Below are 25709 nucleotides of genomic sequence, written 5' to 3' on the forward strand. Positions count from 1 at the left end.
CTGGGAATCAAACTAGCAACTAACTGTTCACTGTACAGGCAGAAACTCCAACCCCCTGAGCCACATTGGCCAGGACAACAAATTTTAATAAAATTCCAACAACAATATGAGGTCAAAAAAATACAAAGGAAAAAGGTTTTGGAAATTTTTCATAAAATTAGGAGAAATGAGAGTGGGGCATGGAAAGGGAGAGTAGCAAGTAGGAATATTTGGGAAAGACTGGAAAGACTGAAGACAGTGTATCCGATTTACATGAGCTCTAGCCAGGTTTGCTTTGGACTTCTAGCCAGGGATGATTTTTAACCATTCAAATTTCAAAGACAATCCTTAATGATATTTCAATGTCCAGTAATATTTAGACAGCTATATTTTCAGGTCAGTCATATGCAGGAGAATGATTCAGATACGTATAGCAAACAAAGGCATTTAATAGAAATTTTCAACTATGTAAAGAATGAGAGAGTGATTCCCTCTAGCTGCTTCATTTGTGGCCTTAGAGAAATAATGCATTAATCTGCAATTAGATCATGCCATCTTTCAGGATGTTTAGCTAAGGTGAAACGTGTAATTAGACATTTTAAATTGCATGTCACCTCCACCCACAGGGTTGACACATGTTGTTTTCTCTTTGGTACGGTTCTGTGTAAGGATTCACTCAGTATATCTAGAAGTCACCTTGACCATGAAAATAAGACTGTTGCAAATTACAGCTGCAGAATTAAATCAAACACCATCTTCCATTATTTATGTGCTCCAATGTGAATGCATTTGATAACGTTTTTCCTTTTACTTAATATAAATTTTATACCGAAAGACACCATAATAATTAAATTATTAAAATTAATAGCAGATAATGAATGTTATATGAATCTGTCCACCCTTCTTTGTGGTAGGAATATACATAGAAATAGATAGATGACAGACAGACAGATAAGAAAGAAAATATGTAAATAAATATCTTAATATTGAACCTAATTTGGTTTTATCAGTTTGTTGTTCATATAATAATTACCCTAGAGCATGTTTTCAATGATTGCATGTTTGTTATAAAAAACTTTAAATGTGTATTTTTCATTTGAGATTTTGTTAAATATTAGCATGTGAGAAAAAATAAAAGATATAATTCACCTATATGTGTGTAGTAATAAGTGCTAAATGTTAAAGATTTATTTTCTAAAACGCACTTAAACTAATACCATATTCCCTGCATTATATTTCTCCATTCTTTCATTGCAATGTTAATCAGGAATTTAAACTCTATTTTGGGCATGGTATCCTGAGTACTATATGAAAAGAAAGTGATGATGGAATTTTTATTTTAGCATTAACAACAGTTTTCAAGGGAGCTAATTAAAATCTTTATCTGAGCCTTGAAGATGGGAAAACTGTGAATGCATGTGCTGAGTTCATATGCCTTTGAGATTTTTCTTTTCAATTTTATAATTTTACATTTCTAGTTTTTTATCCATTCTCCCATAAAAGCAGCATTTCTTGATAACTTTAAATGCTGCTTCAACTTAAAGTGACAGTTAAACAGTTTCTAAAATATTTTGAAATAGCTTAACAGGGGAAAACATCATTTTTGAGGGTTTAACAACAATTTAGGAATTCTATTTAGTCTTGTCCAGCTGGTATGCAACATGTCACTTTAAGGTGGTGTCTTGGTTACCAGCAGGATCAGAATTCAAAAGGTGAGAAAAGTATTGCTTGGTTAATTTCCAAGCACCATTTAGGTTTTGCCAGTATATGTTGAGTGGGGTAGTACTGGTTGGACTTCAGGGAATAGTAAATGCTTATTTGTCATATAGGTGTTTAGTTGGTCGCATTGGTAGTCTTGGTGTCCTTGAACTACACCTTTATAATGACCTAGAAGAAAATAATCTTTCCTTGCCCTTTACCTAACAATTTTATGGGACCATACATTTTATTTTCTGCCAAGATATAATGATATTATATGTGTATTTATGGATAAATACAGGGAGTATGTGTGCGTGTGTGTGTGAGTGAGAGAGAGAGAGAGAGAGAAAGAGAGAAACTCAAATGTATTGTCTATTTGCTCTATGGTCATCTAGCAGATCAATTTCATTTTCTTGTGTTTCAGAATTTCAAGGTCATACTCATATTGTCTTTGGATGAAAATAAATGAGTTTTTTGGTGGAGAGCTAGGTGGTGTAAGGTCAAGGTGTGTGGTAAAATTGAAACTCCCATAATATTAGAAATTAAGATAAAATAAGGTTGCTCTTCTTCATATTGAACCTAGATTTTATTTTTCTATATAAAACATGATGTGTAGTGACTTGAGAAGAAATACATTAGTAATAATGGAGTACTAACATTGCTAGAATGCCAGGTTTTGTGTTTTTGTATGCTTACTATATCACACAAGTGAAATAACATTCTGAGAAATATCTGGAACAATTTAATATAATATACTTATACAAAGTCCTCCAAGAAACTGGAGGCATGACACTGGAATTCGAATCCTGACTCATCTACCTTTTATATCTATGATGGGGAATATATTTAACCTCCTTGTGTCTTTGTTTCCTTGTCTGTAAAATTAGAATAATAATAGCATCTTCATCCTTAAATTGTTTTGAAGAGTAAGTGACTTAATACTCCTCTCCCTTTCTTTGCTAGAAAGAAAACTTCAGGAGGTTTTTGTGTGTGTGTTTGTTTAAAGGATATATCCCACATACATCTTGAAACAATGGTGGCAACCATTTTAAATTTAAAATACTCATCTAAACTGAGAAAAGTGTTTCTTATTATAATTAACTACTGACAAGAATATTTATGTATGGGCTCTGTGTTTTAGTAGCAATTTACTCCAAGATTACGCTGTTATTTATTGAGATTTGACCTTCTATATACTTGAGAAATTAATCAGTAAAGAATAATTAGAGATTATCATCTGTAGTTTGCCTATTATGGTGAATTTCCTTTTGTTTTCATAGAGAAAATATTAATTTTGGAAAATGGAGCTAGAACATAGCATCACAGTTTATTGGTTAAGAAAGTCGGAGAGTTTTTTGTTTTTGTTTTTTAATGACAGACAGCTTAAAAGGTTTTGTTGTTCGAGACCATGAAGTCCATTATAGTACAAAGCTAATCATTTCTTGAATAATGTTTTGCTAAACACTAATGTTAGTTTAAGTAAGCTTGATAGCCAACCTTATTCACCACTGGATAGCATTTGAAATCATCACTCTCCTGCCAATTGTAAATTCATTTTGTACTTTGTACCTCTTATATTTCCTGCATCAAACTCTGTCTTTGCTCTATTGTCATCTTCTTGTAGACCAGCAGGAGGTATCTCTCCATAGCTATCCCTTCATAACTAGCACAGTGCCTGGCACAAAGTAGGCCCTCAATACATGGTAGTTGGATGAACATGGTAATGAATGAATGAGAATGTTAGCACCTTTTAATTTATATCTACTGTATTGTGCTTAGTTAATTTTAAGGAGTAATAAAATCAATATTAGGAGTCCTTCACTAAAGGTACAGTGGTGGGAAACCTAGGAGTTGAGGTACATTAAGATGTTTGCTTAGAGCAGGGGTCCTCAAACTTTTTAAACAGGGGGCCAGTTCACTGTCCCTCAGACCGTTGGAGGGCCGGACTATAGTTTAAAAAAAACTATGACCAAATTCCTATGCACACTGCACATATCTTATTTTGAAGTAAAAAAACAAAACGGCAAAAACACCCGCATGTGGCCTGCGGGCCGTAGTTTGAGGATGCCTGGCTTAGAGTTTTGAAATTATTATCTTATTTAAGAGTAATTATAATAAAAAAAAACTTCCTTCCATAAAATATTGTTTTAATCAAATGACCTTTACTCCTTCTTCACCCAGCTGTTATTACAAACACATTGTGTGGTTTTTTTTGTTTGTTTTTTAAATATATTTTATTGATTTTCTACAGAGAGGAAGAGAGAGGGATAGAGAGTCAGAAACATCGATCAGCTGCCTCCCGCACACCCCCCACTGGGGATGCGCCCGCAACCAAGGCGCATGCCCTTGACCGGAATCGAACCTGGGACCCTTGAGTCTGCAGGCCGACGCTCTATCCACTGAGCCAAACCGGTTTCGGCTACAAACACATTGTTGATGAATTGATGCTGCTACCTTAAAATAAAAATGAGGGTGTATTCCACTAGATACTTTTCTATATGAACCCAGACAAGATGCAATAATTCTGATGGATGATTCTTACAAGAAGTACCTAAAAAGAAAGTCAATCAAACATATAATTTAATTCTTATTACAGAACAGCAGATATCTGAACTTCTTAAGAAAATGTGTGCCCATCATTAAATGCTGCTGAGTTCTACCCTGTTTCAAACTAATAAAAATGCGGTTGCAGTGCCAGCTATATAAATTAGGAAGAAACTCTGTGGAAAAGGAGATAAGAGTTGGAAACACTTTCATGTTCTTTGGAATGATAAGTGTATTTGAATGTTATGCCGTGATCAGAGAGACTATGTAAATTGTTTTTGTTTCTGAGGAATGTTCTAAAGAGTTTGAACTACGATATTCAAGAAACAGAGAAACAACTACTGGTGATTTTGAAAAACTAACTAAAGCCCAAGTTTGGGAAGAACTGCAGTCCAGAGTGGTTTAAAAAATGTCACATGATTTCAAAGTAATTTAATTTAAATAATTATAAAATTCTTGTATATACTTTATTTTACAATCTAATCTCAATAAAAATAGCAACTCGACCCCTTTCATGATTTGTTGGGAGTTTTGCTTATAACGGAAGAAGAAATGCTAAGGAAATAAATGATTGGTGTTTTAAACCCAGTTCATTTAGATTCATTTAGATTTCTTTCTAACCTTTAGCCTTTCCAGATTTTCTCTTTTAAGTAATGGCATTTCAATAATGGCATGAATTTTAGGAATTTGAAAAATATTTTGTTAATAACTTAAATGTATGCAGAATCTGAGAATACAGTGGTCTGCAAACTCAATGCTCATTTCTTGAGTGATTAAGTAAATATATTTAATAGTTTGGAAGAGAAAAACACCTTTCTAAATCAATTTTTCTCACCTAGTTCTTCATTTAAAAAAAAAAGTGAGTCCCTATAGCAATGAATTAAGTCATTTGATGAAATAGGTATAGTAGACACATGCTCCCTGCCTCTGGGACATCACCATCTATTGTGGGGTGGGGGGTTGGAGGAGCAAGTAAAGATGCCAGCGCAGAGCAGTAGTGTTAGTGTCACATTCATAGAGGAGCCTGTGATGCTATGGGTTACAAAGGAATGCTCCTCACTCAGATGAACGGGGTTAGGGATGGATTCTGGGAGATGCGAATTATAATGAGGAATACTTTTGAAGAATTTTAATTCAGGAAAAGTAGGCTAGCTAAAATTTTTAAAGGAGAACCGCCATAGTTTTCCCTGCAGACCTAAAAATATTAGTTTATAATTGAACTAGGGAACACAAAATAAGGAAAAGCTCTGAGGGAAGTAGGCCACATTTCATTTGAGATTTGTGAGTTTCATATACTAGCAGGACATGTATAAGTAGATAGCCATTAGGAGGAAATCTGGGTCTAGAGAATAGTAAAGAGGCCAGTGCTAAAGATGTAGTGTTATGAGTAATCTGCATAGCAGTTACAGTGACACTATTAGAGTATAGAAACAGAGAGCTGAGGCTAATACCTTGGAGGTTTAAATATGGATATGATAAAGGAAGAATAAGCAGAAAAAGATACTAAAATAAAATACAGAACTACAAAAACCATAACAATGTGTGTATTGACACACAGCCAAAGTTTTCAGACAGTGGGATGGTGCTTAACGATGGTGCTGATGTAGAGAAGCTGAACATTGAGTTTTAGGTGTTGGATTTGACAGTCCTGAGCTTCATGATGACTTTAGTAGAATGAATGGAAATGACAGATTACAAAGGATTTAATAGATACATGGAAGTAAATGCAGAAGAGTTTACTATGAAGGTTCCATAGTAAAAAGGAGAAATGTCAGTATAGGATAAAAGGGCTGTGGAATGAATATTTTGGCTTAGTATGGAGAAAATTGTACTTGTTTGTAAACTGGAAGGAAACAGAAATAGAGAAGGAAAAGGGTAAGGACTCTTAATCAAGGTCCATAGTGTAGGAGTCTATTTTGAGTTTCAGATTATTTTTTATCTCTTAAAAGCACAAATAATATATTGCATGTATGTGAATCTTTATTGAGTCATGAGATTCTCATAAGGATCCATACTTTCCACTGTAGCCCCCAATAAAATAAAGTTTGGAATCTCTGAAATGTACAGAGGGAACATTTTGTGGGCAATGACCAAGGAAACAGGTGACATTAATTTGAGAGGATGTATATTTTATACCATTTCCTTAAAAAGTTCATCTGTAAATCTCAACATGTGCTATGTATATTAATAACAAAGATGAAAAGAATAACTCATATCACCTCTTAATTTTCTCTGAATTCTGAAGGAAAATAGACCCACAAGGATCTGTACTGTATGCATAATGCAATACATGATTACTGAATACTTGCCCAGTCTGTGCGTGACATAGTGCGGGGTACTCAAACAATTAAACAGGACACCTAATCCAGACTTTAAAGGAACCATGTCAGTGTGATTCTAATAATGGGACTTGCTATATACTCAAGAATTTTGGAATATTAATCTGATGTTAGTGTGTAGGATAGATTAGAGGTGGAAGATTTCTCCAGAGGTTATTGCTTTAAGCCAGGTATAAAGTGGTAAACACCTGAGTCAGTGGTCTGAATGCATCAATGGTGGAAATGGAGAGAAAAAGGCAATTTGCTACTAGATACATTAAGAAGAAAGAATTGATAGAATTATTCCTGATTATAGAAAGATGGAAGGAAGCAAAGATGACTTCATATGATATTCATGACTAAAATAACTGTCATATATATTGTGTTTAGTCCATTGTAAGCCTCCAGTAAACCTAATTAAATGAATGAATACATGACCATGTGAGAAAGAGAGGAAGCAATGTGTTGGAGGGTGGAGGGTGAGTTTTAGGCATTTCCAGTCTGAAAAGAAAATGCAAAGATCTTTGCCTAAATTAAAACAATTTGTCAGCACACTATGCCCATTTCATACCTTAGCAGTGTTACAAAAGTGAGCCAGTTTTGCTAGGTCCACCTATCTTTTAGCCACACACTAAGAAATACAGCAGAATTTATGTAAATGAGCATAAGCCTGAAAGACTGATAGCTGGGGTCCAAACCTCAGTTTAACCTCTCACTACTAGTGTGACCTTGAACAAGTTGTATAATCATTCTATTTCTGTGGGAATAATAGTATCATCTTCCTCATACGGTACTAAGGGCTTGATAAATGATATACTACCCACTAGCCTTCAATGATACACTAGAAACATGAGGTCTGCAGATCACTAGATAACTTATCCAAAGTTGTCTACCAGGAGATACTGGTTGTTTATCTCTTTGTACAAGACATTGTCTTGATTACAATGGCTTCAGATTAAAATAAGTCTAGTCTAATATAGTAGGTTTAGAAAAATACATTTTCTTACTTTAAGTGCCTAATGTTCTAAGAGTTTTCAAAGTAAACATATTTCATAAGTTTATATGTACATATTTTAAAGAACGTGAAAATAATTAAAGAAGCTTGATTTTTAAAAAATGTACATATTCCAAAATTTCTTCTGTATATCATAAATCATTCATTTTGGTTTGGTTTTAAACTTTATAAAATTTCTAACTTTAGTTTTTTTCCTGGCTTTTTTTAAGTTGATAGTGCTTTTACAAGTGTAAAATAATCCTAGGGATTAAAAATAAATATCCTACTCTCCCTTTTTCCAATACAATTGGTGGACTCAAAATGTTAGTAATTCTTCAATAGCTTTAATCATTGTAAATTATGTGCTTTTACATTTGATTTAAGAAACAGGTAAAATTTTAATTTAATTGTTCAATTGAGATTGATACAGTTGTCTTGTCTTTTTGTTTGTTTTGTTAATCCTCACTAAGGGTATTTTCCCATTGATTTTTTGAGAGAGTGGAAGGGGGGAGATAGACAGAGAGAGTGAAACATTGATGTGAGAGAGACACTTCAATTGGTTGGGGGATCAAGCCTGCAACTGAGGTATATGCCCTTGACCAGAATCAAACCTGGTACCCTTCAGTCCTCAAACTGTATCCATTGAACCAAAACATGTAGGGTGATACAGTTGTCTTTTATTTATCTTCTTACTAGAGGCCTGATGCACGAAAATTCGTGCAAGAATAGGCCTTCCTTCTTTCTGGCTGCCGACACTGGCTTCCCTCCTGCATCCAGGACCAGGGCTTCCCTCCTCCGCCGCAGGCAGGTACTCGGGACCCAGGCTGCTTCCTTCCAGCTGCCCACAGGCACCCGGGGCCCAGGCTGGCTTCCCTCTGTCCTCAGTTTCATCAGGAAGGACATCTGGAATGACGTCCGGAAGACATCCGGTCTAATTAGCATATTACCCTTTTATTATTATAGATTGCCCAAATAACACATAGAAGATATGTCATTTTAAAAAATAGGTAATTTATGCAGTTTAAAACAAAAAGTTGTGGTTACTATTATATGAACAAACTTTGTCAATAGAGGCTTCCTTTTCCTATTGGGTTGTACTTGTTATTGCCTGGGTTTTCTCATATCTAGGTTTTTTGGATATGGACAATGTGACATAAAAAATGTAGGATGTGCTAAATATTTTGGTCAAGATAAACTTGTACCATAAATTAAACATTAGTTTTTTTTATTATTTACTACATTTATTTGTTTATTGATATCTTCTTTTCTCATCAAAGTATATAGTCCCTTCTGTAAATTATAAAAAATTTTTATTGTGCCTTAACTATAATTATTATTTATTTACATTAAAAAAGCTTACTTTTATTTACTTTGTTAATAGTATATTGCCATTCAACCAATGTCAGTATACTCTGCCTTCATGATTGTAGTTAATTTTTCATGATTTTATTGCCTTTTTATGAAAGTTTACATCTTTTACAATTTCTTGCATAATAAGTATATTTACTACATATATTTGTTCATGTCTTTTTTTTGTATTTGGTACTTCAGCATTGGGATTGAATTTAGCAAATAGTAATAGAGTTTTAATTGGATTTTATAAAACTTAAGCAACATGAAGGTTAAGACATTATCTGTCTTGTTTGTCCCTGTGCCTTCAAGCCTACAAAAGTACTTTCCATGTAGCTGCTCAATAAATGTGTTGATATAGAGGAGAGACGATGGGAGAGCTAGGGTACAAGAAAAAGGGAAAAGCAAATTAGTATGGCATTTCTGGCCCTCAAGAACCTAGAGGCAAAATAAGGACATATGACAGGTGCATAAAAAAACTATGAGTAACAATTAGTTCAGTGACAAGATGTACACTCCAGTATACCATAATTATATGTGCTTTCAGTGTTTAAGAATGGAAACCTCTAGGCTATAGTGTTTTCAAATTTGAATTGGTGTTAACTTTATATTAAAAAGAATAATTATATCAATAAGAGTAGCACTAACAATAGCCAACTCAATAGGGCTTATTATGTGCTAACATTGTACTTATATTAATTTACCCAATGTTCACAACAACATTATTGGAGAATTATTATATTCAGGTGCTTTGGGTTTTTTTAGATGAGGAAATTGATAATTATAGCTAGGAAGTGCTGGAGTCTGGATTTGAACTCAAGTTTTTTGAAGACAGAAGCCAATGACAACTAAAAAAATAAGTCTTTGAAAGATCAATTCAGTTCTTTACTGTAAATGTTACTCAAATTTTTTCCCATACCAAAGATTCCATTCATTGATTACTAGATTAGATGTACAGCAAAATAGTTAGCATTATAAATAATCTCAATATATAAAAGCTAATATGCTAAGTGTCTGACCAATAGGTCGACCATTTGGTCGACTGCTCGAACAGTCACTATGATGCACACTGATCACCAGGGAGCAGACACTCCAACCAGTAGGTTAGCTTGCTACTGGGGTCCAGCTGATCGAGACTGGGTGAGACTAGCTGGACACACCCTGGACTCCTCCCACAGTCCCTTCCTGGCCTCTAAAATATTTCTTCTAATTAAGTTCCTTTCAATGTGCACAAATTTGTGCACTGGGCCTCTAGTCATGATATAAATATTATTTCAAACTATTTAAAGTTTAAATGTATTAAGTAGTATACATGTTAATAAATCATGTTTTATTGAAAGTTTATTAAAGGACTATATTTTGAAACAAGCATAATAACTAAAAATTAGTGCCATAAAATTAATTACTTTGGCTTTAGTCTCCCAAAACACATTATAATTATATAAATATATGCTTCCATGCTTGTGTTATCTGCCTAAGTGTATTCTCCCAACGGTTTTGACTTGACATCAGATCAAAGTTCACCTAAATTCCCACAATGATCAACTGTTGTTTGTATAGATCATGTGAATAACAGTGGTCAATAGATTAAGTGCATGATGCTAGTTTTTGCAAATCTCTAGTCTAGATTTATTTCCTAACTAAATCTATCTCATAAAGAAGTCTAAACCTTTTCTGAATAATTTAAAATCAAACTTGAAAATAAATTTATAAAAGAAAAATGAAATATATTCATTCATCCTAACAAAGGAATAAAGACACTGAAGACAATCAGTTGAACAAAAACAGGCTGGTAAAATCCACAGTGCTGAGATTTTAGAGAGAGAGAAAAAGATGAAAGTAGATGCATTGTTGTATGGATTAAATTAGCCAAGAGAGCCAAGCTTTTCAAATTCGTTTTTTTTTTTCTGATCAATTCACAAAGAAAATTAATATAAAGTTTTTGTGGCTTTCATCTCACATTGACTAATTATGGTGAAGGATTTTTCCTTGACGTTTTTGCTTTTAAAAAACTCCAAACAAACCTTATTCTAATAATAAAGCAAAGACTTGATTTTTTTAGTATTTTATGATATTTTAATATTGTGTTCTTAGAATTAAGGGGTTATGTTGGTTTGACTTGGGCTTGCATTGTAGCAAGGAACTAGAAAGTCTATGATGAAAATGACACTTTTCAGTCAAGGGGTTGAGAATAAAAAGATATGAATGTAAGAACTTGAGCAAGTTAATTTTTATTTTGAATATTTTATCAATGAGGGGAATTATTGACTCATTTTGAGAATCTGGTGAAAATGCACAAATATATAAATGCATACAATTCTACATAATATTTCAGGAAATATACAGACATCTTGGAGCTACAGTCTCCACCAATAGGTAATGAACTAGGTCATTCCTAAATGACTTTTGCATTCTATTCTTCTAATACAGTTTGCAAACATTTTCCCCCCTAATTTATTCTTTTATCTGGGAACAAAATTTTTGAATGCTGTAAGTAAAAGCCTAGTTCTACTACTTTCTCCCCCACTTTTTGCCTTTGCCCACTGCAAACAAGATTCTTCTTATTCAAATATCATTTAGAGCTTCTTGGCCCAAAGAATATTCTAATGTAATTATTGTTTAAATATTCATGTCTTGGATAATTTGCTGTCATATCAGCTGATTTGCTTATACATAAGGTCAAAAACTAGAGGTAATTCATCATAAAGTAATCATTTATGTTTTCTTTACCAAGGTTCACTGAATCTTTTAACCTACATTGATTACTATAAAGTTAATTGTCCATATTTGAACATTACTCAAATTAGCCTTTTAAAAATTACACAATAAAAAAAATGAAGATACACATAAGTCAGAATACATAAAGCATCATAAGCAAAGAACCTTTGGCAGTTTTTATTAGAAAACCATATATTAATCATATTCCTCTAGATTATGATTTAAGCTATTTGTTATATTAAAACTATTTATATATAACCTAATATATAACCTAATAACTTAGGGGAACAACATATAAATAGTTTTAATATATTCTTACATATATTCAATGGAAGAAAACAATTAATATATTAGAAACATTTCACTCTGAGAACACAGTACAATAAAATTTCTGACTTAGATGTTATTTTTGTCTATAAGCTTTCATGAATTTATATATATGTGCCATAAAATATCATCTTTTAATATTATAAAATTTGAAGTACAAAGTCTAAGAGAAGTATCTTAGTTAGGACAAAATGTATTTTGCTTTCATGTTTTATTTTTTATAATTTGCTTAACCCAAATTGGTTTATGTAGGCTTTTCCCATAAGCTGCAACTCTAAATACTGTTTTTCATGACAAATCAGCAGGAGCACATTTTATTAGTCAAATATGCTATAGTTTACCATGCAAAGTTGACCTATCATGAAAGTAACTTAGGGGAACAATAACATTAAATGATTGCCAGCATCTAGGAAACCATTTTCTAAATTACCCATTCATTTATACATTCAAGAAGTATTTGTTGAACTACTACCATTCTGTGCCAAATGATGTTCTAGGCCCCAGTTATGCATTAATAAACAAAAATGAAAAGGACTTTAGCTCTTAGAGGTTTTTGAAGAGGTGATGGAGGAGAGAAGAGGAAACAAACAAACATACATGCAAAACAATGATAAGCACTACGAAGAACAGTGCAGCTTTACTTATAAGTCAAACAAATCAACCGACTGAACATCAGGGAGCCTGAAGACTAATTTTTAAATTAATATAATTTTGTACTCCTGGTAATAGGTAAAATAATTTTTTTTGAATCATGGTAAATGTCGCCACCCACCCGTAACTCCACACCATTATTCAATGTGTAACAAAGGGACTAGATCCTTCAGTGACCTCCCATGGTTCCCTCAGCTGGAGCCCTCAGCAGAGGCTAGCCCAGGCCTGCCTCCAGCATGGACATGCTCCGTGTTTCTCCATACTCACTATATTACAACCACATTCACCATTTTTGTTGTTGCTTTTCAAACATATAAAGCTCATTTTCTGCCTCAGGACTTTACATGCATATTGTTTCCACCTTGAATCCACCCCTTTACCCACCACCCCCAGCTCCCAAACCCAGCTAATTCGTAAATGTGATTTCTACATGGAAGCCGATTCAGGATGAGGGCCCCTGCTCTCACTTTCCTAGTATCTTTACCTGTCCTTTTTAGAACTCATCACAATGTAAGGAATTATATAATTGCATATATTCTTTGTGTATTATCTCTGTCTTTCATTAGCCTGAAGGCTCCTTGGGGTGAAGTAAGGGGACGCTGAGGTAGTTGCTGGCTTTCCTTTGCCAATGAACTTTTGTGTCTTGCACTCTGCCTGACACAAATAAGCATTTAGAAAATTGTTTCTGAGAGAAAGAATGAATTTCCATCAAAAATGTCTTCAGCTTACAACGCATGGTTTTATGCAACTCATGGCAAAGTGGGTTTTGGTGGGAGCTGGTAATAGCCTTTAAACCATGTGACTGAGCAAATGAGTCTAGTTGAATCTTGTGTTTTTCAGTCTGCATCACGCACGGGTCCTGTCCCAAGCTCTGCTGGAAGTCCACTGCTTGTTTGTAGGCTCATGGTCCCAATGACAGATGGTTTTTAATCTTTGCTATTTGGCGTCCAGAATGGGAATATATTTCTAACTCATGTATTCTTTCCAACATGTAGGAAATGACTCTGGTTGGCTGTGCTTTCTGAGTAATCAAATACTTTTTTGGGACCTATAGCCATGGGAAAAGGCTTTAAATGCTCCCTGGCAGGAAAAACCACTTTATGCTTGGAATAATTGTTGAAAAAAGGATCCAATTGTGAAAAGCCACAATGTGTAAACCATAAAATAATTTCAGGATGTTATTATTTGATCATCTCATGCCCAATACTCTGAAGAACACACACACACACACACACACACACACACACACACACACACACACAAGCACACAGTGTCAGTGATGTTTTGTATGTCTCTTGAAATGAGAAATTAGAATTCTCCTTGATGAGAGGAAGAATCCTTCAGTGCCTAGCATATCATAAATCTCCATATGGCACTTATCAATTTGTAGTAATATTCTATTTTATTTCTTTATTTGTCTCCCCAACTCTTTTTTCAGAGGCAAGAAACTATCTTTCTCTTTTTTATCCTAATATCTGACCAAAAAAGAAAAAGACAAAGAAAAAGGAAAAGGAAAAGAAAAAGAAAAAGAAAAAGAGGTCAATATAGATAAGTCAATTAATGTTCAGTGACTGAATCACAGATAATAAATAACCACTTATAATGGAAACAACAAGGCAAAATGGAGCTCAGAGGCCACTCAGGGAACAAACTTCTCTTAGGCAACACCTATTTCTTTAAACCAACAACTAAGGTTTTCCCAAACCTAGTAAACCCTCCGATTTTCCTATATGGATTTAAGCCATAAGGATTCCGTTCTGTCAGTTGGCAAATAGGACTCCTCATAACTGCAGAAAAACTATAAAATTCTATTCAGAATATAATGAAAGCTGCAGGAGATTGTGTGTGTATTTATCTTGTAGGAAAAACTTGAGTCCTACAGGGTGTTGCTATGTTAGCTCCCTCCAGAGAATTGAAACTGAAACTGTAAAGAGAGCGGAATGGTCTGATTAGGATAAGAGCTACTGGAATATGCAGTCTCCAGTCTTAATTAGGACTACAAGATTCAGCTGATAGCATAAATCTCCCTCCTTGTGTTTCGACATTTGTGAATGAATAATGCCACCATACTTAGAGTTTGGGGATTTCATATTCTAAAATCATTATTTAAAAACCTAACAAAGTAAGTTTCTCTATATAAGAAAGTAGATAAGTGTATTAAGGAGTGCATTAAATAAAACAATAAAAGGAACAAGGGAAGAAAACAATGGAAAAGAAAGGCGAGAGGGAGAGAGGAGAAAAGAACAGAAGAAGCAAGCAAGGAAGGGAACTATTAAAATATTAAGATAGAACCCCTCTGCAAGTCAGATGCATTTGTAGGTGCTGAATTTCAATGTTCTTACTAGGTAAATAGCAATACCTTTCCTTTTTATTAGCACTGTGGCACTGCTGTTGCTTACAAAGAGATTCACAAGTCAAAATAGACTCAGTTAGCTTTTCAATAATTTTAAAAGGTGGGAGAACCCTGCCAGAGAAGGATAGCACTTCAGTATCCTAACAAGGAGTCTTGTTAGCAAAACAAAGTGTGAATTGCTTAGAGATAATTCCCCCAGTGGGTAATTCCACTGGGCACTGCTGTGGCAGTGCATGCTATTTCTGCTCTGCAGACCAATGCCATTGGACAGGATATGTCAGAAGAAACGTGAAAAAAATCGCTTTTTTTGGAACATTTATCCTTCTGGATTTTTCTTTATGTCAGCATGATTCACATGTATTGATTCTTAGCCTGGAGCACCTAGCACAACCAGGAATTAAGGAGGCTAGAGCAGGATGTGAATAATGAATGGGCTGCATAAATAATCAGAACTCTCTATGCCCAGTTAGTAGTAAAAGCAAGTGCAGAATTGCAGGCCAGCATTGTGATGGATTATTTCTTTTATTCTCTCTCAAGGGAAAACAGGAAAACGAGAACGAGCAAGGACTTGAGTGACAAACACCTGGATTCAGATCGAGAGACTGTCCATTTGCCTATTGCTTCATTCCTGGAAATTGTGCTGCAACTGTCTCATTAAGGTATTTGGATAAAACAAAAAACTTGGATAGTTTTTGTTGATGATCATCTTCCCTCAGCCCCATCCTTATACATATTTTGTGACATATGGCGGTGGTAGGGTATTTGTACAGAAGATTAGAGGTTGGTATCTCTTACTTTTAAACTGATTTTATGATATTAAAAGTAAATATCTTTTGTAATTATTACTAGTATTAATACCCTTGAAGTGCTAGCTTAGTTGATGGGGCACTGATCATTTATATAACATTTTTGCTTTCTCTTACTTTCATTTTATACTTCATCACATCCCAAGATGTCATGGATCATTATCTGTAGATGATCTTGAGCAGCCTTGCATTCTACAAGAATATGCCATGACATCTGCCTCTGTGCTTTTGTGCCCTGTTGTACAGATGATATTTGGGTAAGGGGCGAGAGAGGAGGCAGAATTTGTCTCAGGCTGATGTTTCTTTGTGCCATGCCATGTCTCATTCTCATATATGCTTAATTGAACAATGAAGTACATATATCATATTGTACTATTACATATGTTAGAGTACATAATTGGGGTTGTAAAGTATCTGCTTGAATGTCTTAACTAATGAATTCCATCAAATTCAATTAACATTCTTAGACTCTTCATTAACCAATCAAATTGCTTCTTTGGTCTAAGTCATTTCTAACATACATTGACTAGACATAAACACTATTCTATCAAGTAAATTTGAGGTGATTAAATTACCTCACAGATCGTTATTTGAAGTCAAGTGTTACTGACATTTTAGATTTCCAAAGAATTGTCTTCCGCATTATTCTCATTGTATATAGGAGACGTAATGTTATAGTATGAGACTATCTTAAAGACTTTATTTCACTATTTGCATCTTAGTGTTCTCCTCCCCCGCCCCCCCCTCCGCAGTAAGTTGGATACAATAAGTCTTCAATACTAAAATCATTTAGAAATAAACCAACTATCCACCTATAAATTCACCAACATATTAAATAAATCTGTCCAGTAGGTTTTTGTTACATTACAAGCTCTTCACCTTTTGGGAATGAACTATTTCAATACTAGGAGTTTCTCCTATTTCTCATTCAGTATGATACAACAGAATAGAATCACATTTGTTATTATGTAAACACTAGAGGCCTGGTGCACGAAATTTGTGCACGGGGTGGGGGGGTGTTGTCCCTCAGCCCAGCCTACAGTCTCTCCAATCTGGGACCCCTCAAGGGACCTTCATTTTTTCCTCCAGGAGTGTGGTGGAAAAACCTTAGATCACCTTCTTGGATTCTTATAATCCAAATTACCAAGAATACTGCAAGTGGCGGCCTACAGGGAGCTTAGCCAATGAGTTGTCAGAAAAGGTATTTACTCTCAAACTGGTTTGGCTCAGTGGATAGACCGTGGGCCTGCAGACTGAAGGGTCCCAGGTTTGATTCCTGTTAAGGGCATGTATCTTGGTTGGAGGCACATCCCCAGTGGGGAGTGTGCAGGAGGCAGCTAATCGATGTTTTTCTCTCATTGATATTTCCAACTGTCTATCCCTCTCCCCTCTTCTCTGTAAAAAAAAATCAATAACATATTTTTTTAAAAAGGTGTATCCTCTGCAGCTCATGCAGCCCCTGGGTTGTGATCACTGGGCTAGGGGCATGTCCCTGCCACCTGGTGGTGGCTGCCGGGGTCTCTGCACACCCCAGGCTTGGGGCCTGCACCCATAGGCTTTGAGTGGCCAGGGGGTGTTCTGGGACCCCTGCCGCTCAGGACCTAAGCGCGGGCCTACAGGCTAGGAGAGGCCTGGGTCCGGAGGATGTTTCCAGGACGCAGGCCACTCAGCGCCCGCATATGCAAATTAACCGCCATCTTGTTCGCTCTGATTGGCTGTGGGCGTAGCAAAGGTACGGTCAATTTGCATGTTTCTCTTTTATTAGGTAGGATACTTTATATTCATTTTCATAAATTTTACATATGTTATTAAAATAAACAAAGTGGTCTGAAAATGCATATAACCGGAATCAAAAGCATTTTAGTTTCCTGGGAAATAACCGTCACAGTGATAATGGTTATTTCAATAATTTTATAATGAAAAGCATGTGCTGATGCTCTGGCAGTGTGGTCCTTACTATACAGCTTTTAAAGTATTTCCACTTTATTCTCTTCTATTTTGATGGTTTCTAGGAACAATTTCTTCTTCTATTCTGCAAATATTTTAAGGAGCATCTCAATGTAGCCTGAAGTGAACCTATATAAATATCTATTCATGGGCACTATGCCAGGCTTGCTTAATCAGAATATTTGGGAATGGGTTCCAGAACCCCTAGGGCTCCTGGGCTGCCAGAGGGATGTCTGACTGCCAGCTTAGGCCTGATCCCCCAGGGAGTGGGCGTAAGCTAGCAGGTGGACATCCCCCGAGGGGTCCCGGACTGCAAGAGGGTGCAGGCCAGGCTGAGGGATCCCCCTGATTGCATGAATTTTCATGCACCAGGCCTCTAGTAAATATATAATTGATATCAAACATAAAAATATTCAAATTAAATTAAATTTATATTTTGCCCAACTGGTATGACTCAGTGGTTGAACATTGACCTATGAATTAGGATGTCACAATTTGATTCCTGGTCAGGGCACATGCCAGGATTTTGGGCTGGATCCCCAGTAGGGGGCATGCAGAAGGCAATCAATGATTCTCTCTCATCATTGATCTTTCTACACTGAGTGGCCAAATTATTATGATATCTGAACGCATAATAATCTGGCCACTCAGTATATCCTACCTAATAATAGAGTAATATGCAAATTGACCGTACCTTTGCTATGCCCACGATTGGCCAGGAGGCGCGGAGGGGCGGGACTCAGGGTGGCCAGGGTGGCCGATTGGGCCGGCGGGACACTGAGCTCGTGTCGCCAGTGTAGGCGCGAGCTCAGCGTCTGCACCATGGCTGTGCTGCGGCACAGAAGGGGCCTCTGGGGCAGCGAGCCCACATCCCGCTGCCAACCATCAAAAGCAGGGAGCTGGGTGTCTGCTCTGGCACCAGCGGACAGACACCCAGCTCCCCCACGATCGAAAGCGAAAGTGGGGGAGCTAGGTGTCTGTCCACTCCGGCACCAGGTCAAAAGCCTCTGCCGGAGGCTTTTGAAAGGCCTGGTGCACCAGCGACACACAGTTCCCCTGAGATCGAAAGCGGGGAGCTGTGTGTCCGCTCTGGCACCAGCGGACCCCCTGCCATCAAAAGCGGAGAGCAGGCTGCCAGCAGTGTCCGCGGAGTGTGCTAGGCTTTGCGGGGCAGTGGATATGGCCTGGATGGCAGGTTAGGCCTAGGGGACCCTACACGTGCATGATTTAATCATAATCTGGCCACTCAGTGTATTTCTCTCCCTCTCCCTTTTTCTCTGAAATCAATAAAAATATATTTTAAATAATTAAATTTAGATTTTTTCTTTTATATTTTTACTAGAAGCCCGGTGCACAAAATTCGTGCACAGCGGGGGATTGTCCCTCAGCCCAGCCTGTACCCTCTCCAATCTGGGACTCCTGGAGGGATGTTCGACTGCCCTCCCTTGCAGGCTGGGTGCCTCCCAACTGCCCTCTCCTGCTGGCCATCTTGTGGTGGCCATCTTGTGTCCACATGGGGGCAGGATCTTTAACCACATGAGGGCAGCTATATTGTGTGTTGCAGTGATGACCAATCTGTATATTACTCTTTTATTATAGGATAGAGGCCTGGTGCACGGGTGGGGGCCAGCAGGTTTGCCCTGAAGGGTGTCCCGGATCAGGGTGGGGTTCCCTTGGGGCGTGGGGCGGCCTGAGCGAGGGGCCTGTGGTGGTTTGCAGGCGGGCCACGCCCCTTGGCAACCCAAGGGAGGCCCTGGTATCTGGAATTTATTTTCCTTCTACAATTGAAACTTTGTAGCCTGGAGCAGAGCCAAGCCTGCTGCTCCCTCTGGGGCGGCAGCCATCTCTGTGGCAGTTAATTCACCTTCTACAATTGAAACTTTGTAGCCTTAAGCGGGTGAGCCCGGCCAGGGTGTGCGGAAAGCTTTGCTTCCCCTGTTACCGCCGGCATCCCTGGCCTGCTCTCTCAAGCTCCATTCTGCGGCCATTTGTTTGAATTTGTTTACCTTCTATAATTGAAACTTTGTAGCTTGAGTAGAGGCTTAGGCCTGCAACGGCTATGGAAAGCTTGGCTTGCTCTGTTACCTGGGAAACCTTGCTCACTGTGGCTGTAGCCATCTTGGATTGGGGTTAATTTGCATACTCGCCCTGATTGGCTGGTGGGCGTGGCTTGGCTGGTGGGTGTGGGTTATGTAGCAGAGTGATGGTTAATTTGCATATTACCATTTTCTTAGAGAGGATTTCTCAGGAATAATTTTGGACTATATTATTTCTGCTTTCATGCTAAATATTTTGAAATTAAAACTCAGTATATAGATGTCAATGATAATAATATCTAGTTGTCAAGTAATATAAATTATCTTTACCATAGTAAAAGGTATTAAATTTATAGTTTGTACAATTAATTATTGTTTTCACATTTGAATCTTTAGTTTTACAAAGCTTTCTAGATAACATCATTCTTTGCACATTAAATATATCTAAGAAGCACCACTTCTTTTAAAAATATATATGTATTTTTATTTATTTCAGTGGAAAAGGGAGAGGGAGAGATAGAAAAATCAATGATAAGAGACAATCACTGATCAACTGCCTCCTGCATTCTCCCTACTGGGGATCGAGCCAGAAACCCAGGCATGTTCCCTGACGGGGAATCAAACCATGACCTCCTTGTTCATGGGTTGATGCTCAACCACCGAACCACAAATGGTGGGGAAGCACCATTTAAGAGCTAGAGCATGAGGGACAAAATAGTCTCAAATAGGGGTAGCCATGCAGTATCAAACTAGCTGTTAAATAAAGTGGATGCTCACTAATGGTTATGTTCATAATTCAGGACAATAGGTATATTCAATTATTATAAAATAAATGGATACATAAAAGTTACACATCCATTGAGAAAGCATATGAATGGAGGAAATGTTTAAACAGAGACAAAAGCTACTCTGAGTTATTCAACCCACCACTCAAGTCTTTATCCAACTTTGTTTTCTAAAGAATTCTACCCTTGCCCTACCTGGTTTAGCTCAGTGGATAGAGCATCAGCCTATGGACTGAAGGATCCCAGGTTTGATTCCAGTCAAGGGCACATGCCTAGGTTGCGAGCTCCATTCCCAGTGGGGATCGTGCAGGAGGCAGCCAATCAATGAGTCTCTCTCATCATTGATGTTTCTATCTCTCTCTCCCTCTTTCTTCCTCTCTGAAATCAATAAAAATATTTAAAAATAAAAATAAAAAATAAAGAATTAGAATTCTATATATTTTTAAAGTTTAGCATTGAGTTTTTCAGTATACTAAATTTACCAAATTGCTGCATTTACCCATAAAATTGTTCCTTTAATTTATCATACATTTATTGAATACCTATTGTGTTTTAAGCACTATGCTAAATTTGTTCCTTTTACTGCAGAAATTAGACTACAAAGAACAGTTTGTTCTATTTGAAATTTAGTATTTTACATTTTACCATTTCTCTTTATTTTTTGTTCATTAAATTTGGATGGTTTGAGAGAACAGGCAGCATCTGTGCCTGGGGATGGATGAATAGGAGTGTGAATAACTCAGGGAGTCTGTCCAAATAAGGACACTCTGTCTTACTTCTCCTCTAACCTTCGGATTTCAAGGTGGTCTAGTGGCCTAGAGACCCCCATAGTCCCATTTAACCTAAAGAACAAGAGTTACATGTGGAAATGCAAGCAGAACTATTTCCTCAATCTAAAATCCTCTATTCAAAGAAAAATTAATAATTTCAAAATAAAGGCCAATAATATATAGCATCTCCTTATTTGATATAAGACACACTAGTAAGCTAATCTGCAATATAAAAAGCAAGAGTTGGAAAGCCATTCTGGGAAAAGAACCCACAATTTTTTATCAAATCTAATTTTGAGTAAAATAGATTATTTAAAAGAAAAGTTTCCAAAATCTCTGTTGCTTAGGTTGAGGCACAGAAGTCATTTGTAATTTCTTAAAATCCCTCTTTATCCTGGAAATTGCACTGAGGGGGAAATGTGTTTTTTCTTTCTATTGAAGAAAGTGTCAAAAGGGATTTTTAAATGTAAAGCATCCCTCTTTTCCATTCCATTGTCAAGAAACAAGAGCAAAAGATAACATGGATGTTGACAGCATTCAAATGAGAGTCTTAGGACAGGAATGATCAATGTTATGCTGAGTTATCTCAAAATATATTTTTCAGCTTTCAAAACTACTATGAAAACCTGGGCTTAGTAAGACTACAATGGTATCACCACCCAACTTTGTGTGAATTTCCCAAATACTTTTGTTTCCCCATCCATTTGAAATGATAGTTCAAAATTCCTGACCAAATCTATACCACCAGTTATCTTCCCATATAAACTTTGACATTCCATACATTTGGGTTTTCAGTCAATGTCTTTATTTCCTACTCTCCCTTGGCCTTACAAATCTTGTTCATTGGGGAGCCTGATTTTAGACATTTATGTATTCATCAGTGATTTTGTTAAGCATCTTCTATGCCAGTCACTCTTCCAAGCCCTCTGTTCAGGCCCCATTCTCATGAGGATTTCATTTTAGTGGGGAGACAAACTATTATCAAAGGACAAATAAATACTTATGCCCAGTAAAATGTTGGTCATCCAATAACTTTAATCATATTCTTCTTTACCTTTTTTCCTCCCAAGTTTTATGTAGTCAGTGATCCTACTCTTCATTTTAATCTCATTATTACTGTTGTCAACCATGTACTAAAATCAATCTGATCCACTTATTTTAATTTTTTTAAGGCTTTCCATCTTCTTAAATGGAAAGGACAGGGTATGCATAAATTTACATATTAGAGAAAGCTGAATTGCCTGAGAAATCTAATCCATATAAGATATGCCTAAGTAGTGGTGTCGGGGTAGAAGGGAAGGCTATACCATGGCATTACAGAATCAAAAACTCACAACCCAGGCCTCATAAGACAGCTTTTTAGATCCTGAGATTTTTCTTAATTACATTTTCCAGTGACTGAATGCCCTATTCTGGGACACATCAGAATAAACCTTATGCTCTGTTGCTCTGCCTGTCCGACAAAGTAATTTTGGTATGGATTAAGTTGGACTAGGCATTTGTAAATTCAATAAGGTCTATATGTATCTAGTCAAGATAAAAAAGAGCAATTATTGTGGCAATAGGAAGGAAATTATTTAATTGAAGATACTGGCTATAAAGCACAAAATAGATGATAAGAAACAATACATAGCAACTAAAATTTTATTTAGTGATGATTTACAATTTATTTAATGCTGATTTATTTTTTATTTGAGTGTATCTTTTGCCAATTGTTAGGCCTTTAAAAGATTCTTCATTTGTCATACATTTACCTTTTAAATTATGTGTAGCTAAACATATATTGAACATATACTCAGGAAAATAATAAGGTTCATGTGAACATGGGAAGAGAACTTGATATAATCCTATAGAGAAACATAGGCAAAGTAGGAAATGGATAAATAGATGAAAAAAAATTTTTTTTAAAAACCCAGTAATTATGTGAGGCGACAAAGGGATATAATAAAGGACAGAATATTGTTTATGGTGCTATGTAATGGACTCTGGAAAGCTATGTCTTCCTAACATAGTAAAATGCACATTGAACTACCTGAAATATAGTCTAAACTCACTGTCTGCATCTAGATGAATCACTGATTATTAACCCATTTCATATCAACACTTCTGGTGGACTGAGATGTGGCACTCAACCACTTCCCATTTATAAATATTTCTAAATATATAGATCAACACCAGATAAACCTGAAAATCATCAAGAGTCAGAAAAGAAGAACTCAAAGGCAGAGGAGAAAGACTCAGAGCTGTTGTCATGACTAAACAGGGAGAGGCCAGTCCCTTATCAAGTCTCTCGTGGCTATAAAACTTGGGTCCAATGAGGTTAGAGTTCTGGAACTGAAATTCTCATATAAATTCAAGACCCTGGAGAAGCCATTTCTTCCTTGATGAAGCAGCAAGAAAATTGCACTCACTGGTCTAGGGAAGGTACTAGAGTTTGTCTTCCTAGGAATATAGGTGAAATGAAAAAAAAATAGCTCTAGACAAATCAAAACACTAGATCTTGGCATGTACCAGTGTGGGGCTTAAATTTATATTATTCACAGTACATGAATTTCCCCAAATGTAATTTATGTAAACTAATGGAAACCTACCATTCTTATGGAAACATGTCTTAGCTAGAGCACATAGGACCCTTGAAGGGAAACAAAACAAAACACACACACACAAAAACAAAAACAAAACAAAAAATAACAACAACAAACAAACAAAACATCAACAACACACAAACAAACCTGAAAATGAGTTTTCAATTAAATAATGATAAATTACTGTGTGAGAATTATCCAACATAATGAAGAATAAGCAAGCACCAAAAGCAGGAGAACTAAAATCCTAAATATTTGAGATCGTTTAACAATATGGAAAAAGCATAATTAGCCACTTTGAATTATTAAGGAAAAAAAGGAAGAGATAAAAACCAACAATAGGACACAGTGAAAACAAATTAGCAGATATAGTATATAAATTTAAATTTTTAATGAAAATTTTTAGGAGGAAAAGAGACTAGCCTTAGAGAATATTAATGGAATGTGAATTATATCTGTAGACATTTTCTAGAATGATAAGAGTGTTAAGAGATGGGGGAAAAAATGAGTAATTACACAAATGTCTACTAAGAATTCCAGATGGATGGAATTAAAAGTTAATAACTGAGAATTTTCCATACCCGAAGATGTGGGTAACATATAGAAAATCATTCCTAGCCACAAACCAGCCAAATAAAACAAACTGAGATACATAGACATTGTAACAAAGCCACAGACCTCCAAAAACAATGCCAAGATCTTAAAATCAGAGAGAACAGACAATATAAAGAAACAAAGAAAAAGGTAATATTTTGTCACCTAAAATAACAAGATGACAAATAGAAAAAAATAACTTGAGGTGTTGAAGTGAAATAACTAGCTAACTCAAGTTTCATACTTATATAAAGTACCCAAATAATTATTCAATAATAATTCTGGTTATGTTTACTTTATTGGAGATCTGAGTTCAAACTTAGGTTCAAAATAGAAAAAAATCAAGACTTAAAAAGGAAGATAGAGCAACAAAACCAAATTTATTTAAGGTTGCGATATAACCTTGTAAGACAAGAATAAAGAATTTTGAGATGTTAAAATGAGAAATAAAAAAGAACTACAAATGTGCACTTAAAGTAAATATATGCCATTACAAGAAACATTGTAAACTAAGGACCAAAAAGAGAGAAACATTTAAATTATAGAAAAAAGTGATGGGTGTGATGAATGAGATGATGTAATGTTCTGAAGAGAAAGTAGAAATCTATTCTTGAAAAAATTTTAAAAGATAATTATTTTTGTGAAAAAGTATAAACAATTCTGCCAGATGATGGAGAAATACATTTTAAAATATTTCCTAGCTTTCACATAGGGGGTAAGGCAAAAGTAGACTTACAGTTGTGAGTACACAAAACACAGTTTATTCTTTGATCACTTTTTATTGCTTATTGTATTACTAGAGGCCCAGTGCACTCCAGGGGGTCCCTCAGCCCAGCCTGTGCCCTCTCGCAGTCCAGGGAGCAGGCCTAAGCTGTCAGTTGGACATCCCTAGCACTGCCATGGAGGTGAGAGAGGCTCCCACCACTGCTGCTGCGCTCACCAGCCATGAGCCTACCTTCTGGTTGAGCAGCACTCCCCCTGTGGGAGTGCACTGACCACCAGGGGGCAGCTCTTGCATTGAGCGTCTGCCCCCTGGTGGTTGGTACACGTCATAGCGACTGGTCGACTGGTCGACTTTATGCCCCCTGGTGGTCAGTGCACATCATAGCAAGAGGTTGAGTGGCCTTAGCATATCATTAGCATGTTATGATTTGATTGGTTGACCGGGCAACTGGATGACTGGACACTTAGCATATTAAGCTTTTATTATATAGGATTTTCCATACAAACAACTGTAAACCTACTTTTACCCCA

This window comes from Cnephaeus nilssonii (assembly GCF_951640355.1).
Source record: "Cnephaeus nilssonii genome assembly, chromosome: 6".
NCBI lineage: Eukaryota > Metazoa > Chordata > Mammalia > Chiroptera > Vespertilionidae > Cnephaeus > Cnephaeus nilssonii.